Consider the following 17849-nt stretch of genomic DNA (forward strand, 5'->3'; position numbering starts at 1 on the left):
ACATTAAAAAAAGAAGAGAGATACATCAACATGTAGACCTTGTTGAATCCTGATTTGAACAAACAAACTACAAAACAAACAAAACATGAGACAATTGTGGAAAATTAGAATACTGACTAGATATCTGATTAAATTAAGGAGTGTTTTTTGTGTGTGTTTTTAAATTTAGGCATAAGAATGGTATTGTGATTATATTGTTTAATAAAAAGAGGTCATGGCCCAGCTGGCGTGGCTCAGTGGTTGAGCACTGATGTATGAACCAGGAGGTCACAGTTTGATTCCCAGTCAGGCCACATGCCCGGGTTGCAGGCTCGATCCCCAGTGTGGGGCATGTTGGAGGCAGCCGATCAATGATTCTCTCTCATTGTTGATGTTTCTATCTCTCTCTCCCTCTGCCTTCCTCTTTGAAATCAATAAATAAATAAAAAAAAAGAGCTCACATCTTTTAGAGATATATATACTAAAGTATTTACATGTGACATGATATGTCTGAGATTTGTTTCAAAATAACCCAAAGGGTCAGGGTGGGTGGGGGTCAAAGTGTATAGCTTTGGGTTGGAGCAAGAGAGAAAATTAAATTGGCATTGAATTGATCATTGTTGAAGACGAGAGATACAAGAGTTGTGATTTTATTTTATTATTTTTCTATTCCTCTATATTGAACATTTCCATTATGCAAAGTTCAAAATGAAAGACCTCAGTAGGCTCTTCCTTCATGTTTAACCATATAGGTACTTGTACTGTACATGTAATATTCCCCCATTATTTTATAAGCATTTTCTATCTTATCACAAATTCTTCATTGATATATATTTTTGTGGCTACGTATTTTTTCAACCAATGGGATGTACCATGATTTCCTTTACATTTTCCCTATAGCTGGATATTTTAATTATTTTGAATTTTAGACTATATTTAAAATTTTTAAACTCAAGTTTGGAGTTGACCATTTTGAGTGACTCAGAAGGAAAGTCAAATCATCCATCCATCCATCCATCCATCCATCCATCCATCCAAACAACAGATATTGATGAAGCATCTTCTGTGTGCCATGTACTATGCTCAACATTGAAGACATAGGATTGAGTAAGAAGAACCTGTTTACTTTTTTAATTTCATGGAACTTGGAGGCTATTGCGTCAGTAAAATGAAGTATCACTCATTTTTTCCACTACTGTGGGCTTAGTGCCCCTCTCTTGCATTCTATTAGCACCTTCTGCCCATGACTATCTGACCTCTAACACTTCATGGAAATTGTCCATTTGTATATACGTTTCTCCTACTATACTGTAAAGGCAAGGACCATGTCTTTGTTCAATGTTTTTGGGAGAAAAAAGCATTGATGGATCCCATATGCTAGGCCCACTGCTATGTCCTAGTTAAGAAAGCTAAAAGATCTCTGCTTTCTTGGAGCTTCTAGGCTGGTGGGAGGACCAACATCAGACAAGAAAGCATCAAAGTGGGTTATACATTGTAGTAAGTACCACAAAGGAAATAAAGAGTGCTAGGAGGGAATAACAGGAAACCCTAGTTTGGATGGATTAATTAAGGAAGGTTTGTTTTTGGAAATGACATTTGAGCTAAGCTGAGACTTGGAGGAGAGGGATCAAGCATTCATGTGAGAACCTGAATGAGAGGTATTTCAGGCCAAGAGAATAGAAAGTGCAGGGGCCCTAAGGTGGAAAAGGTCTCAGAATTTTAAAGGAACTGATAGAAGGCGATATGGTACCAGTGTTGTGGGGAAGGGGGAACATGCTGAGAATGAAAATCGGAGCGGTTGTAGGAGATTCATGTAGGACTTTCCGGGACAGGGGCAGTTTGAACTTAATCCTAAAGGCAATGGTATGTCATGGTGAGGGTATGTAGGCAGGTAGTGTCTACTGCAATTATGATCCAGTTTAGGAGTTATAGTTCCCTTTTGTTTTTTCATGGTGAATAAACCAGAAGCAGACCAGAGTGAAAGTGGTAGACCAATTCAGAGGCAATTTCAGGGGTTCAGGTGGAAAATGATGGAGACTGGACAAGGTGGTGGCAGATGAAGAATGGAGGTGGGCTTCAGATTCATGTTGGATATAGCATCAACCCCTTGGTGATGGCTTGGACAAACGATGTGAGAGAGAAGGGAATTTCAGGAGTTATTTCTGGCTTGACTATCTGGGTGGGTGGTGGTACCATTTACTGAAATGGGAAAACTGGGAGATGATTGGGTTTGGGGATACATCTATAATCAGTTGGCACAGTTATGTGACTTTCTCCAGCAATGCTTAGCTGGCACAGAGGCGGCAGTTGTAAGTTTGGTTCCATCCATAGGTGAGGGTTTGTCAGGAGTGGGCAACAGGAGACAGAACAAAGGAGCTAAAGGCATTTGTAAGGGAGTGGTTCAGCATACCGTTTGACTAGGAACCCTAAGCGTATAGACATGGAAATGAAGGTGGGAAGGGGCAGTTGGTCAGAGACAAGGTGGTAAGACAAAGGGGCTACAAGAGAAAGTGAACTGGAAGAAGAGGAACATGTGGTTGTCTTCATCTTGGTACCCATGGCTCCTGGCATGTAGTAAAAGTTCAGTAGATATTTGTTATTAAACTGAGGTTATTGTTGATTTGAGGATTCTTGGGTGCAGCAATCTTTCTGAACGAGTTTATTCTACTTTTCTACTTTCAGTCTCTGGTGGTCTAAACACAATAGTTACTGCTGGCCAGTCCCGAAGCCACCCTGTGCTGTGGGATGCTGGATGAACTGTGGATTGATCTCTGGACATTTTCCCATCCATCCATCCATCCATCCATCCATCCATCCATCCATCCATCCATCCATCCAATAAGCCCTCACTGAGCACCTGTCTTCATTTTAGGTTTTTGAAAACAAAATGAATGAACGAGTAAATGGCAAAAAAAAAGTTCTGCTCATTAGGGAGCTACAAATAGCACCTGAATTTCTAGATATGAACTTTTTGGCTCTTTGTGGTTCATACACAGTTATATTGAGACTAGAGGGAAATGTCTTTATTCTTTTGCCTGCTGTGTTTTAAAATTTAATCAAAATGTAGAATGCTCTGAAGAAGCCCAGGTAGAAAGAAATCTTTCTATAGTGTCTAAAAATGTACAAATCCATTTCTCTAAGAGCCGTGGTAAGGTCAGCAGCCATGCCTCTATACAGGGCAGGATGTGGATTTTTACTACTTTAACATTTTAAAAACTACCACATATTATTTTTCAGAATGGTTTCCCCCACTTAAGGGCAATGTCCACCAACCCTTCTTCGGAAGTTGTCCAGTCTCTCATGATAGACATTTAATTGCAGTTCATTGAATCAGCCATTTATTTTGTTTCCCTGAACCCTCTGTCCCTCCCAGAAAATCTGAAAAACATCTCTCCCCAAAGGAAACCAGGCTTTTGGACATTTGTTTTTTGTTTTTATTTTATTTTTATTTTTTATAGTAAAGGTGGAAATTTATTGAAGAGCAAGTACGGACTCCCACGCTGGGAGGGGGAAAGAGTCCCCTGGACATTTTTGGTGTCAGTCCTTTCCACTGTTGCATTCAGAAGGTTTGAGGTCACAAGTCTAAGGTATTTGCCGAGTATCTGGCCCAATGGGGTGCATACTAGATGCTCATAAATTCTTATTTGACTAATGGATTGATCAAGATCTTATTAGGGCTGGGATTGTGCCTATGTCCTCAGTCCCTAGTACAGAGCTACCTACCTTTTAGGTGCTCAATGAAAATGTTTGTTGAGTGAATGCCTGAGTGAATGTTACTGGGGACTGTTGAGCCTTGAGAATCCAAAAGTGTGCTGTAGAGTTGATTCATCTGATCCCTTTCTAGCTATGAAGAGTAATATGAGATAGGGCCATGACTTTTGAATACTTTGCTAGTGTTCTGCATCCTTTTTGGGAAGATGGGGAAGAGGTTAGCAGGCTGAGGCCTCCTTAATTATCACACTGATCTGTCCTTCTCCTAGTCATCCATTCCCTTCCGGTGAAAAGTGTCACTCCAACCAAGTCATTGAAGTAAAAACAAACCCAAACCAACTTGGGTTCAATTGTTACTCCTTTTCCTCATGGCAAGAGCTTTATGATCCAAAATGCAGAGGGGCAGCCTGAGAGACTGCAAACAGAGCGAGCACTAGAACATTAGTAGAGCATAGGAAATATAGTGAATAACATTGTAATAACTATGCATGGTGTCAGGTGTGTACTGGAAACATCAGGAGGACCATTTTGTAAAAATATATGATTATCCAACTACTCTGCTGTACACCTGAAACTAATATAAAATAATATCGAATATAACTGTAATTGAAAAAGAAGGCAAAAATGAGAGAAAGAAAGAAAAAGTTAGGAAAGAAGAAGACCTGGGAAGAAGAACACCACTTTCTCAGGCATTTTTGAGGACCTCCAACTGTTTCCTGCAGCATGGTTTATGTCTTGGCTCATGTTGGAGGAATGCTAATTTCCCACTCATGATGTAGGGTCTTCTATTACAGTAACATTCTTGGCCTTTCCAGACCCATTTACTCACTCATCCTGGAGAGGATAGGTAATATAACAGAAGGATGAATTTGAAAGAAAGGATTGAGTTACGTGACTCAGTTTCTTCCTCTCTTGTGACTGACTGGCCAGCAGAGAGCCCCTATTCTGCCCTTTAAAAAGGGCAGGCTTTGCTTCTGTTGGGGGGCCTAGTTATCATTCAGTGCTGCCTGTATGGATGGAAGTCTGTCTAATTCTGAGATTCGGCATTAGAAAACTCATCATTACTGCTACACACTTAATCACATCTTCCCACTGTGAGTGACGTCACAGGCAGTTTGCACATAATAAAAATACCATAGACTGGGTGGCTTAAATGACAAATATTTGCTTCTTACAAGTCTAGAGGCTAGAAAGTCTGAGATCAGGGTTCAGCATGGTTGCATTCTGGTGAGGACTCTCTTTTTGGTTTGCAGATGGCAGTCTTCCTGCCATGTCCTCACATGGCAGAGAACCAAGAGAGAAGAAGCAAGCTTTCTCATACCTCTACTTATAAGGGCACTCATCCCATCATGAGGGCTCTACCCATATGAGTTAATTACCTTCCAAAGGCCTCATCTCCAAATACCATCACATTGTGTGGGGGGGTAGTGTTTCAACACGTGAATTTGGGGGGTCACACAAACATCCTGTCCATAGCAAACAACAATGGTATTTTCATCTCCATTTGCCTGACTCCTGTGACTTCTCTCAATTGCTTCCAAACTTGAATGAGAAAAGGACTCTCTCCAATACCAATAGCTGAGGTCTAGCATTTGGGGAGAGGGGTTGAAATGGCTGAAAGGGTCAGGGACAAGCAGATGGTTTCTTGGGTTCTACCCTTAACCAGTCTGCATGGAATAAATCCCCCCTTTTTTTCTTTGTGCACCTGCATCCAAGACTGCCATAGCCCTCTCCAACAGTTGCTACTCCCTTCCCTGCGTAAGTATAACCCTTGGCTGTGCTGTTTGCTGCTGCAGACCTCCCCGCACCCAGCGTTCTCCATCTGATAACATCATTTGGAAGTGGGGGGAACTCTAGGAACAGAGAAAAGGAAGAGGGGGCAGATCACTCTAAGTGGTGGCCCTCTAAGAGCACCCTTCAATGCAAAATGACTCTTCTTCAACCAAGTAGATGCTTTGAGACCCATGTTTTATTAGGTTGAATTCCTTCTCATGAAATACATTGGTTTCACATGCAAATAAAGCTCTTCATCAGCCAACCCTAATAGCTGACCAGGTCGTGTGTGTGTGTGTGTGTGTGTGTGTGTGTGTGTGTATGTAATAATGACATATCCTATATAATAAAACCCTAATATGCAAATCAACCAACCAGCGGAACGACTGGTTGCTATGTTGCGCACTGACCACCAGGGGGCAGACGCTCAATGCAGGAGCTGCCCCCTGGTGGTCAGTGCGCTCCAAAGGGGGAATGCCGCTCAGCCAGAAGCCGGGCTCATGGCTGGTGAGCACAGCGGCAGTGGTGGGAGCCTCTCCCACCTCCGCTGCAGGCGGGTGGTAAGGAGCGAGGGGTCCCGGACTGTGAGAGCCCTGGACTGTGAGAGGGATGTTTGACTGCCACGGGGATCGGGCCTAAGCCGACAGTCAGACATCCCCCGAGGAGTCCCGGACTGTGAGAGGGCACAGGCCAGGCTAAGGGACCCCCACACCACACACACCAGTGCATGAATTTCATGCACCAGGCCTCTAGTATTATATAATATACACTAATGCTATATACAGGGTGGGGCAAAAGTAGGTTCATAGTTGTGACTATGTATAAACACAGCACCTATTTTTATTAATTATTGTATAATTTTCCATACAAACAACTTACTATTGCCCCATCCTGTATACACACATATATCTGGGATTTAATGCTACAGTTGGATACATAAATGCACAAAGAAGTATGTGTATACACATACATTTGCTACATATAATAGAACAACTCTGCCCCAGTAGCCTTTAAAATTCAAAGTCAATAAAAATAACAGACTATTTCCATATTTCTGTTGTTCTCAAGGTTAACTCTTTGGATCAAGCATCTTTTCCAATTTGGGATTTAATTTCCTTGAAAAGAGAGTACATGGAAGGCAAAACATTAAGAACCTGGGTTTTTTTTCTGACATGTCCCTGGCTATAGGGCCTGGAGCACTGTCCTCCTGCATTGTTGCCTGAGTTTCATTGCATAGTGTGGTGGAGGCTGTACTGTATGGGCTCTCTTAGCTTTTTCTGTCAATATACTTTATGAACAAATAGCCAACGACTTGTAGGTGGCCAGGGGAAGGTATAATTAGAGGGAGAAAGTGGTGAGGTTTGACAAGACAGGAAATACAGTAGCTCTCATCCACTGGAGACTTACGTATTATGTAACTGGCCAAGGTTGCATTGCTTAGCTCATCAATTACTACAATGATGATATAGACAACTGTCAGTTTTGCACTCTTCAAAAGAAAGGCATTTACAGGTGTGACAGTAGGTAGACGGACAGATAGAATATGAATGGAAGAATAAATACGTTGTGTGCTCGACACTCTTTTGGGTGCTGTGAGAGACACAGGGTGCTATGAGTGGACCAGCCATGGACTCTTCCCAATTGCTTGCTTCTTGCCATCTCTGGCAAGAGAGGTCTGCTGCAGGCTCTGGAGGAACTGCTGCCTGGAAGTGGGATAGGTTAAGTGCTTTGGAATTTAATAAACAAGAACAGCTATCTAAAACTATTTAAGTCATCAAGCATTTAGCAAATTCCTTAAGGGAAGCGCCCATAGCATTCATGTTTGGTTCTCTTACCTTGCCTATCCCACAGAAGGCCTGCTAAATATATTTCTTTTACACTTTTAAAAATTAATTTCAGAGAGGAAGGGAGAGGGAGAGAAAGAGAGAAACAATCATGAGAGAGAATCATTGATTGGCTGCCTCCTGCATGCCCCTTACTGGGGATCGAACACGTAACCTAGGCATAGCCCTGACCAGGAATTGAACCGGTGACTTGTTGGTTCCTGAGTTGATGCTCAGTCATTGAGCCATGCTGGCGAGGTGGCCGGCTAAGTATTTATTGAACGTATTAGCACACATTATTTACAAAGCACTGTGCATGAATTGTGGTTAGGCAGGGACACATTGAGAGAAGCTTTGTGCTCACCTCAACTCTGTGTTGGAAAGATCTGGCTCCAGATGCTTAGCCTGGGTTTCTGAACCTTTGTGTTTTCTGTTTTTCATTTCCTACCCACCTGAACGCTTTCTCTTTCTCCAAAAACAGAGGGCTTTGTCTAAGGGAACTGTGATTGTCTTACTAGAAACACAGCACTTAGCAAAGCTTGCTTTGTATAGATGCCCTTCAATATCCACCTGTGGCACGTGAGCCCGAGGGCAATGACATCCACTTAAGACTTTAAGGTTGAAAATAATGTTCTTAAAGTGGGAAGTGCCATATGGACAGGGCGCTGCTCTACTCCATCTGTTGCCACATGTGGATGGGCACCCCTGAAGGAGAAGCCAGAAATGCCTCCAGGTTCCTGGTGCACATTTTAGGCTCTGAGCCACAGTTATTGTTATTATTATTTATTACTAATAATTAAAATTACTTATGGCAAATCTCCAAGGTAGGAATTATTGTGAACTGCAATTTACAAAGAAAGGGACATGTGATTTGACTAAGGTTATATCACTAATAAAAGGCAGAGTGAGGACTCAAAGCCAGACTCTAAGTTCTTTCCCTTTTGTTGAACGAATGATTTAATGAATGAATGACTGGTGACGTCGCCGGATGCACCAGGAGTTGACCTGATTGTTGATGTTCTGCAATTCTTGTGCTCTCCCCAAATATTGGCATGGCTCATTATCTTAATTCAAGGTAAGTTAGTTGATGTGTCCAGACCATGGAACTCTGATAAACTCATGAGGTGTCACTTCTTAAAGAGGCATTTTAGTGAAAGGAGGCACCACCAATCAATTAGCCAATTTTGCTCTTTGTCTATCGATACCTACTAGGTTCCCACCAAGATGAATTCATGGGAAGTTGGAATTCAGACTCTGTAATTTTAGCCAGCTGTTTCTTCCCCGGGGTCTAATGTGCATAACGTGCAGTAGCCCTGAGTGAACTTATGCTCTCTGTGTTCTTTCCTTGCTCCTGTGGAATAAATGAGCCCAAGGTAAGCATCCAAAAGGCCATAGGAAAGGAAGAAGGAACTGGGTGATCCAGAACTTGAAAGCCAGTGTTTGAATACTACTACTACTACTAGTAATTTAGAATTATTATTTACTAGAGGCCCCGTGCACGAAATTTGTGCATGGGGGGGGGTGTCCCTCAGTCCAGCCTGCACCCTCTCCAACCTGGGACCCCTCGAGGGATGTCCGACTGCCCGTTTAGGCCCGATCCCACCAGGGAAACCCACCAGGATCGGGTCTAAATGGGCAGTCGGACATCCGTCTCACAATCCAGGACTGCTGGCTCCCAACTGCTCGCCTGCCTGCCTTCCTGATTGCCCCTAACCGCTTCTGCCTGCCAGCCTGATCACCCTCTAACCACTCTCCTGCCAGCCTGATTGATGTCTAACTGCTCCCCTGCCAGCCTGTTTGCCCCCAACTTCCCTCCTCTGCCAGCCTGGTCACCCCTAACTGCCCTCCCCTTCAGGCTTGATTGCCCCTAACTGCCCTCCCTTGCAGGCTTGGTCCCTCCCAACTGCTCTCCCCTGCTGGCCATCTTGTGGTGGCCATCTTGTGTCCACAGGGGGGCAGGATCTTTGACCACATGGGGGCAGCCATCTTGTGTGTTGGAGTGATGGTCAATCTGCATATTACTCTTTTATTAGATAGGATAGAGGCCTGGTGCATGGGTGGGGGCCAGCTGGTTTGCCCTGAAGGGTGTCCCAGATCAGGGTGGGGGTACCCTTGGGGTGTGGGGCAGCCTGAGCAAGGGGCCTGTGGTGGTTTGCAGGCCGGCCACCCCCCCAGCGACCCAAGTGGAGGCCCTGGTATCTGGGATTTATTTATCTTCTACAATTGAAACTTTGTAGCCTGGAGCAGAGCCAAGCCTTCTGCTCTCTCCATGGAGGCAGCCATTTCTGTTGGAATTTATTTATCTTCTATAATTGAAACTTTGTAGCCTTAAGCGGAGGTCAAAGCAGGCCAGGGCTGCAGAAGCTTGGCTTCCTCCATCTCTGGGGGCAACCCTAGCCTCCTGCTCTCTCCAGCTCTGTGGCTGCTGCCATTTCTGTTGGGATTTATGTATCTTTTATAATTGAAACTTTGTAGCCTTAAGCAGAGGCCTGGGCTGGCCAAGTTGTGCAGAAAGCTTGGCTTCCTCCATCGCCGGGGAAACCCAAGCCTCCTCCTGCTCTCTCTGTGGCCGCAGCCTTCTTGGTTGGGGTTTATTTGCATACTCACTCCTGACTGGCTGGTGGGCATGGCTGGTGGGTGTGGCTGGTGGGTTTAGTGGAGTGATGGTTAATTTGCATATTGCTCTTTTATTAGATAATTTCCTCGTTCTTCCTCTTCTTGTTCTGTCAAGTCCCAGGTGCATTTAGTTCTTGTTGTTCTTAACAATATGGCAGCTAAAATGTGTATCACTATTAAGAACGTAGAGATGCGGCTTCACAACAACTCTCTGAGGGAGGTGTCACTGCTGTCATTTAGAGAGTCTCTGAGAGTTGAGGCACCGAGCCTGGTCCATTGACTCCAAGTTTATAGCTTCTCCAGAGCCCAGGGCCTTCTCGGGGGCGGGGAGCTCTCTTCCCTTCCCGCCACCCGACTTGGACACTGTCACCTGCTTAGGAGGAGAGTTTGTATGAAGAGGTCCCAAAGCCTTGCACTTTGCAGTCTATTCCACTGCTTCTCAGGGATCAACTCATGAGAGTTTGCCCTGAAACATACACAGCAATTTCTGTGCTAGATGCTGACTTTTTGGTATTTCCTGCTGGAGTTCTGTTTGGGTGGAGTTCCCGTTGGAAGCACCAGAGTGTTCCTGTTTGTGCAGTTGATTTTCAGAACCTTAAATAAACTCTGTTGTGATGTGTTCAGGATCATAACAACTCAACAACTATTTATGAAGCACCTACTATGAGCCACCATAAGCCTGGCACTAGCAGCTGAAGATAATGACCTCAGCAGACCTTGCTTTCAGTTGGGCCCAGGACACAGATTAGTAAACAGGCATTTGCCCTCCAGGTGGTAAGTGCCATGAAAGACAAAGTCCAGGGTGTTGGAGATGGGAGTGGGGTGCAAATAGCATGAGCAACAAACCCAGAATCCAGCCCTGAGAGTGGCAGGACTTGGGGGTGTGCTATGTACCCGCAGAGGCTTCCCAGAACCAGTACCAGCGAAACTGCAGCCTAACTATAAGAAACCAGTTCTTGTAGAATCTGTTCTCAATTATCTTCAAGTAGCTGATTCCACTTCATTGGCAAGAAAAACATTTTTAAGCCCTTTTTCAATGGCTTGAGTATCTCAATGCCTTCTATTTTCACTGCATTTAAAAAAAACACAGGAGTTCCATTTTATTTAATTTATTTAAAATATATTTTTAATTTATTTCAGAGAGGAAGGGAGAGGGAGAGAGGGATAGAAACATCAATGATGAGAGAGAATCATCGATAGGCACACCTCATAGGCCATACCCCCTACTGGGGATCGAGCCCGCAACCCAGGTATGTGCCCTGACCAGGAATCGAACCATGACCTCCTGGTTCATAGGTCGATGCTCAACCACTGAGCCACGCTGGCAGGGCTATTTTCACTGCATATTAACACAGAGGCACCAAATCTCATAACACAGTTTCACCAACTGAGACAGCCTGCCTGAAGGAAAGTTTGGGATGAGTGACACACTGCATTTCCTGCTTGGACCGAGGAGAAGGGAAAAGTGGGGTCAGGCAGGGAAAGTGAACTGTTCCTCAAGCTTCCAACAGTTCAGCTCTTTACGGGGAAGCTCATTATTTCATATGAAGCGTTATTTTCGGAATATCAAGCAGGCACATCTCTATTCAAATACCAGATAGGCAACAAACACATTCCAGAGCCTCCAGATGTAAATGACTTGGAGATTGTATTCTCCTTTTAGAGTCTCCAGGCCATTGTTCCCTCCATTAGTGCAAATAATAAAGACCAACTTCCTGCCAAAAGAAAAAATGGGGGTGGGGATGGAGAACAATACAAAGGCTTCTGTTCCTCTGGCCAGACTGAGTTCCCTGGGATTAGTCTGGATCTGCTCTTGATCTCTCGGTAAAGCAACAAAATGCCTATTTAATTTTAAAATAAACTTGACTAAGGTATAATTGACAAGCACTAAAACACACCCATTTGAAGTATCCCATTCTAAGTGTGGACAGATGTATACAACCAGTGTAACGGCCTCCACAACTGAGGACACAGATTAGTACACATTTCAACTCCCCCAAGTTCCCTTAGGCCTTCTTGCTGCTACCCCGGCCCCAGCCCGGGCAACCGCTGACCCACTTTCTGTCACCATAGATTAAGGCTGCCTGTTTCAGAATGGCCAATAAATGAAATCATACCACATGTATTCTTTGGGGTCTGGCTTTTACACCCAGGATCATGTTTTCATGATTCATTCTCGTTCGTGCTTCATAGTTCATTCCTTTTTATATGATATGCTGATTTTTGAAGTAGCAAACAATTGTTCAGTGTACCACTCCGTAAGATGAGCAGATCAAGGAAGTCCCTCTGGTTTAAAAATTCTATCAGCTTCCCCGGGAAATGAAGGCCCGAGAATTGCATCAGGTTAGTCCGGATCACATTTAAGACGCAGCCAGGCACATGCGTTTCGGAGCTCCAGGAGCCCAGGGGGACAGGGAGAGATAAAGCCGGTGAATGATAGAACACATTACGGAGGATGGCAGGGCTATTTGTTCAGTTCTGTTATGAGCTCAGCAAAATGTGACAATCCTGAGAAATATAAATATATGTTGCTGTATTTATGTGTGTTTGTCTTAGGAGACCTGGCAGGGAGTGGTGGGTGGCAGAGTGGGTTCCTGCAGGAGTGGAGTAGGCAGAGATAACTGGGGAAGGCAGAGCCTGTCCCAGGCCATATCGATGCACAGCCAATAAATACTAGTAATTACAATGAGAGCTAATATTTATTGAGCATTATGGGTCAGGCCCTATGCTAGGTTCCTTATACGCATTGTTGCCTTTAACCTGTACCTGTAGCCTATGGAGCAAAGGTCAACAGTCCTCTGTTTGTTTGTTTTAATCCTCACCGGAGGATTTTTTTTTTCCATTGATATTTTAGAGAGAGTGGGAGAGAGCGGGAAAGACAGAGAGAAACATCACCGTGAGAGAAACATCGATGGGTTGCCTGCACGTGCCCTGACCAGGGCCCTGGCCGGGGAGGAGCATGCGACCAAGGTAGATGCCCTTGACCGGAACCGAACCTGGGACCCTTTTGGTCTACAGGCCGACGCTCTATCCACTGAGCCAAACCGGCTAGGGCCCTTCAGTCCTCTGAATGCACCCCCACATCGTTTTACTATGTGAGGGGGAACACACACTTATCACACACTTATCCACATACACTTATCACATAGTTATCTGCACACACTTACCACAGGTACCGTGCTCTCAGCAGTCAGCACTGTGGCGGCTCTGTGTTATAGACCCGTGGTCGGCAAACTGCGGCTCGTGAACCACAGGCGGCTCTTTGGCCCCTTGAGTGTGGCTCTTCCACAAAATACCACGGCCTGGGCGAGTCTATTTTGAAGAAGTGGCATTAGAAGAAGTTTAAGTTTAAAAAATTTGGCTCTCAAAAGAAATTTCAATCGTTGTATTGTTGATATTTGGCTCTGTTGACTAATGAGTTTGCCGACCACTGTTATAGACAGTCCTTGAGCTACTGGAACCACTTTGCTTCCCAGCCCTGCGAACAGAAGTGCCATGGACTTTGCTGGTAACTAACCAGTGCAGGGGGACTTGCTTCTCAAACTTGTTCACCCTCCTTTTCTTCCCAGTGCCACCCAGCTTCGCAAGCAGTTTTCCTTGGGGACACTTCCTAATCAACCATGTTCACATGAGTCCTTAGCTCAAGGTTGGCGTCTGGGGACCCCAAACTCAGGCAAGGTGCTGTTCACATAGCCATTTTACAAATGAGAAAACTGAGGTTGACGGAGGTGGGGGTGGGGAAAGGAAGGATGTAGCTAACTCCTCCTCATGCTTTAGATGAGAACGTGAACTTCACCTTCCCAGGTGCCTGCCCTGACTCTCCAGCTCAGTGAAGCTCCCTGCTTATGCTCTCAGAACTACCCGCGAGCACTTATCTAGGTTGTCGGTTTCCTATGATCTGAGTGATTATTTCACGAATGACCATGTCCCCTGCTAGATTGCTGGCTCCAGAAGGTCGGGGCCTCGTCTCTAGTGCTCTTAGCTGCATCACAAGGACCTTGGCAGAGTATTAGAACATAGCAATTGCTCAATAAATATTTACTGAATGAATGAATGATTTGAAGTCCCTTTAATTTCCTCATAGGTGCTCACTGGCCTCCCAGTTACTTCTCAGTCTCTGCATGAGCCAGAAATGCACAATGTACAACCCCCAAGAGTGACTGACACGAGATGTCCTGCCACTTCTGTCCTTTGGGGTACTTAGGGAAGAGCAATATCCAGGGCGAGGGGACAGATGTTTGCTCCAGGGGATCAAAATTGAGTGTCAACTGTAGAGTTGAATCTAGAGGTGGGCCTGGAAGGCTGGGGAGAATCTGTGTGATTAGGAGGAAATTCGAATAATTATTTTAACGAACTACAATGTCATTTAAATACACACACATCCTGAACTGCATACACATTCTTGGCTCCCCATACTTCTTAACAAAAGTACATTCAGCCCCAAGTTCTCCTTAGGAAGCTGATAAGCATCTCTTTCCTTCTATGCTGGCAGGAATGGTTCCCCAGCTCCATAAAATTTATAAACTGCTTTGGAAGCATTTGTGGAGAAAGGTGCCATATGAGTTCTGAGATTATTGAAATAAATGCTGATTTAAAGATCTCCCAGGTGGGTAGTTAAAATATACCTGGGCACACACATACACTCACACCCCACACTCAGGGTACTTTCCACTCTGATCAGCAGAGGTAAATTGTCCTACCTGACAGCTGACTGTAAATCAAGACCTGTGTTTTAATAGACACCACTTTTCTGCTTCTGTGTGCTGCTGTCTCAGGCAATCCTTCACCTCCCGGGGCACAGGACCTGAAGGATCTTGGCACATTCTCTCCACTGCACATGGAGAGGTGGTGCCTAGCAGCAAGGTAAATATTGGCATGCTGTACGTGAGCAACGGGTACAAAGAAGTCAGGATAGCCTGAGAAAAATTAATCCCTGCATCCACCATTTTTCTTACCAATAGGTAAGAAAATAGGAAATCACGAGTTTCCCAGGTTTTTGCCAAATCCAAACAAAGTAGGTTTGTTATACTATAAAAGCTGGAAAGTATTTGAGAGTCAATAAATGCTGAATACATAATTTTGCTGATCAATACATGCCCTCATTTCCACAAACCTTGATTACTGGACCGGATTACTGAACTGCTCTTCCTGACTTTACCCCTCAAAATCCTGCCCATCATTGTTTAGTTGCAGTAGCTCAAATAAACCAGGCTGCTCTGCACCACAGGGCCTCTGCATGTGCTGCCCCTGGATGCCTGGACTGGAATACATTCCATCAATCCACATGGACTGGGGACACTTGCTGAGCCTTCAACAGCTGGTACTCCAGGATCACCTTTAATTTCCTTTAGGAAGGGTTTTGTTTATTTGTTTGTTTTTGTTTTTCAAACTCTTCCATTCCCAGAATTGCCACTTTATCCTGAACAAATGTGACTGCATATGTATATTTAAAACACTGACATGTCTGGGCTCTCTTGGAAAGCCCCTGCTCACACCCTGTGCCTACCCAGGCCACAACTGACACTTCATTGCTACGCAATTGCCCCCTTGTGACCTCTCAGGCCACCTCTCACAGCATTTTGAGTAACGTAGATTTTATTGAAATGTTCACAAGGGAGAAAAGTGGAGGGCTTACACTGAATACCATATGGCCACATTTCATAAAAATCCTCATTAAAAATCTCCATCGTTCAGAGAGCCTTTTCTCCCATCGCCAGCTGCCTTATCTACTGACTCCTCCATTCTCCACTTTCCCGCAACTTCCTCCCATCCCTGGAGTCCTCACTATCACCCCAATCTCAATGAACAATTTAGCCCCTTTAGCCCTTGCTTCTTCATTAACACGCATCCTTGAAGTTTTACCTCCTGTTCATCAAACAAAGTATCTCTTTGAGATCAACCTCTGCTAAAAGGTACAGGTGAAAAACCAAGCACATTTCTTGCCCTCCCACTAAAGACTGGAGTAACTTGAGGGTAGGAATCAAGCCTCATACCCCTTTGCATCTCCGATGCAAAAGACAGGGGTGGGAGAAAGTGGGCTTACAGTTGTTCTTATGGAAACAGACATGCAGGTTATGATCGCTACAATAGCTTTTTAACTCAGAATGTCACAATGGCACTGCAAACCTATGTTTGCCCATCCCTGTATATATGAAGTGAAAGAAGAAATAAATGAAAGAATATAGCGCAGATTAAAACCTCTAATGTCCCACTCTAATCATGGCTTTCTGTTTAAGAGCTGGTGATTGATTGATCGTGCTGTCTTTCCCCATGACATGGCAGTGTTTGAGATATCTGGTGGAATGTCCATCAGTCTGGGTCCTTGAGTGAGGACCCAGCTGACTCACAATTGGTATGTGCCTTTGTTGTGGTAACACCATTTAGATTCTGAGATCATCCCAATAATTAATAACAGAAACGAATAAAGAATAATAGTATTATTGCAGCACAACCTATTTTTTTTTTCCCGATAGACAGTGAGTTCCTTGAAGGCAGGACTCAGGCATAACTCAACTTTCTATCCCCCAGAGAACATAGCACAATGCCTCATGCATGTTCAATAACTATTGCTGATTGTTTACATATACTGAGATAAGGTAAAATATCTGAGACTAGAACGTGGGTCTTCGTGTTAGGACTTCACCTTGAGACATCAGCTTCTGAAAAACCAAAATAAATGTACAAGATGGTTCCAATCGTATTCTAATAAGATCCTTGCATACAGGAAGGCAGAAGAGTATAATCAAAGGAACCTGGGCTTTCACACCAGATAAACCTGAGTTCAAGTGCAAGCTCTACCATGTGCTTGACCGTAGGACTTTGGGACAGTTATTTAAGCTCTTAGGGTTTGGAATGACATCACTACCTGCTACACGAGATGACGGTGGGGATTAAATGTATGTAAAGCACCCGGCACGGAACGAGTGGTCAATAAACATCATCCTTTAGGCTCTCCTCCCCTCAAGCCTGCGGGTTGGTATAAGCTCTTGCTTAATTTTCTGGGAACTACTTTTCTTCAGTTACTTCCTCTGAGCTCCTGGTGACTTGCCCAGTTCCTGGTTTTATTTAGCTTGGTGTACCTCAGATCCTTCGGGTTTTGCTTTTGCTGCCCCGTGCACACTCTGGCCTTCTGAGAATGTCCATCTGCAACTGGCTGGAGTTGGCAGTAGCCCTTGGCAAAGGAGGCCCGATGGTGGGGGTGGGGGTGAAATGGCTGTCTGCTGCCAACATTTTAAGCAGGGCCCTCAGTGAGGTAGGTATTGTCAGGGAGGGGATCACTGTGGGGGAGAAAAAATGTAAGATGTCATGGTTACCAGTTCCAAGGACGCCCACCCTGGCCTGGGCCCTGGCTCTGATGGCAGGCGATTCCTCTGCGAACCTGGGATCCTATCAGTGCCGGCAGCAGGGAAATCTGTGAAATGATCTTCAATGATTGCCTCCTGCCCCAGGCTGAGGCTTGGGGTGGTGCCTGAGGGCTTGTGTTTTTTTTTTGTTTTTTTTTTTTTTGGATTCATGGCTCAGTGAGCCTTGTGTTTGCAGATTTATGTATTGTCCCTGCGTCCTTGAGGCCACCCCGCCCCCTCTGTGCAGCACAGCCCTGTTGTGGCATGTCCAGCCACCCCAAAGGTGCTTGTGTAACTTGTTTTTCAGAGTCTTGGCAGGAGTTCCAGTCCTGAGGTGAGAAGGGTGTTTACATTCTGGAAGAGCAGTCCCAGCGAAGTCTTGCATCAGGGCTGATCCTGCCCAATCCCTGGGCCCCGGCCCCTTGTTTCTTTGTGGGATGGCTTGTGACAGCCGCAGAGGGGGTCCGGGATCTGGGAGAAATGAGCCTGAGCCTGAGAGAAGACAGGCTGTGTGGAAGCATTCGTCAAGCCCTAGGGCTCTGCCGCTGCCCTGGGTTCACTGCCCTCCCTGGAAAGATGCAGGAGCTTCTTCAGAACAAAGCTT

The 17849-nt window shown here is 44.9% G+C and overlaps 1 protein-coding gene across 1 annotated transcript in view; it reads left to right on the top strand.

The window, feature by feature from the left end:
• Nucleotides 1–17578, top strand: part of LOC114231719 (uncharacterized) — a 53825-nt gene extending 36247 nt beyond the window's left edge. The window contains exon 2 of the mRNA XM_054727189.1: nucleotides 17553–17578. The gene's annotated coding sequence lies outside the window, so the exon portion shown is untranslated. The remainder of the gene's footprint in view (nucleotides 1–17552) is intronic.
• The last annotated feature ends 271 nt before the right edge of the window (nucleotides 17579–17849 follow it).

This window comes from Eptesicus fuscus, chromosome 15 (genome assembly GCF_027574615.1).
Source record: "Eptesicus fuscus isolate TK198812 chromosome 15, DD_ASM_mEF_20220401, whole genome shotgun sequence".
Lineage (NCBI taxonomy): Eukaryota > Metazoa > Chordata > Mammalia > Chiroptera > Vespertilionidae > Eptesicus > Eptesicus fuscus.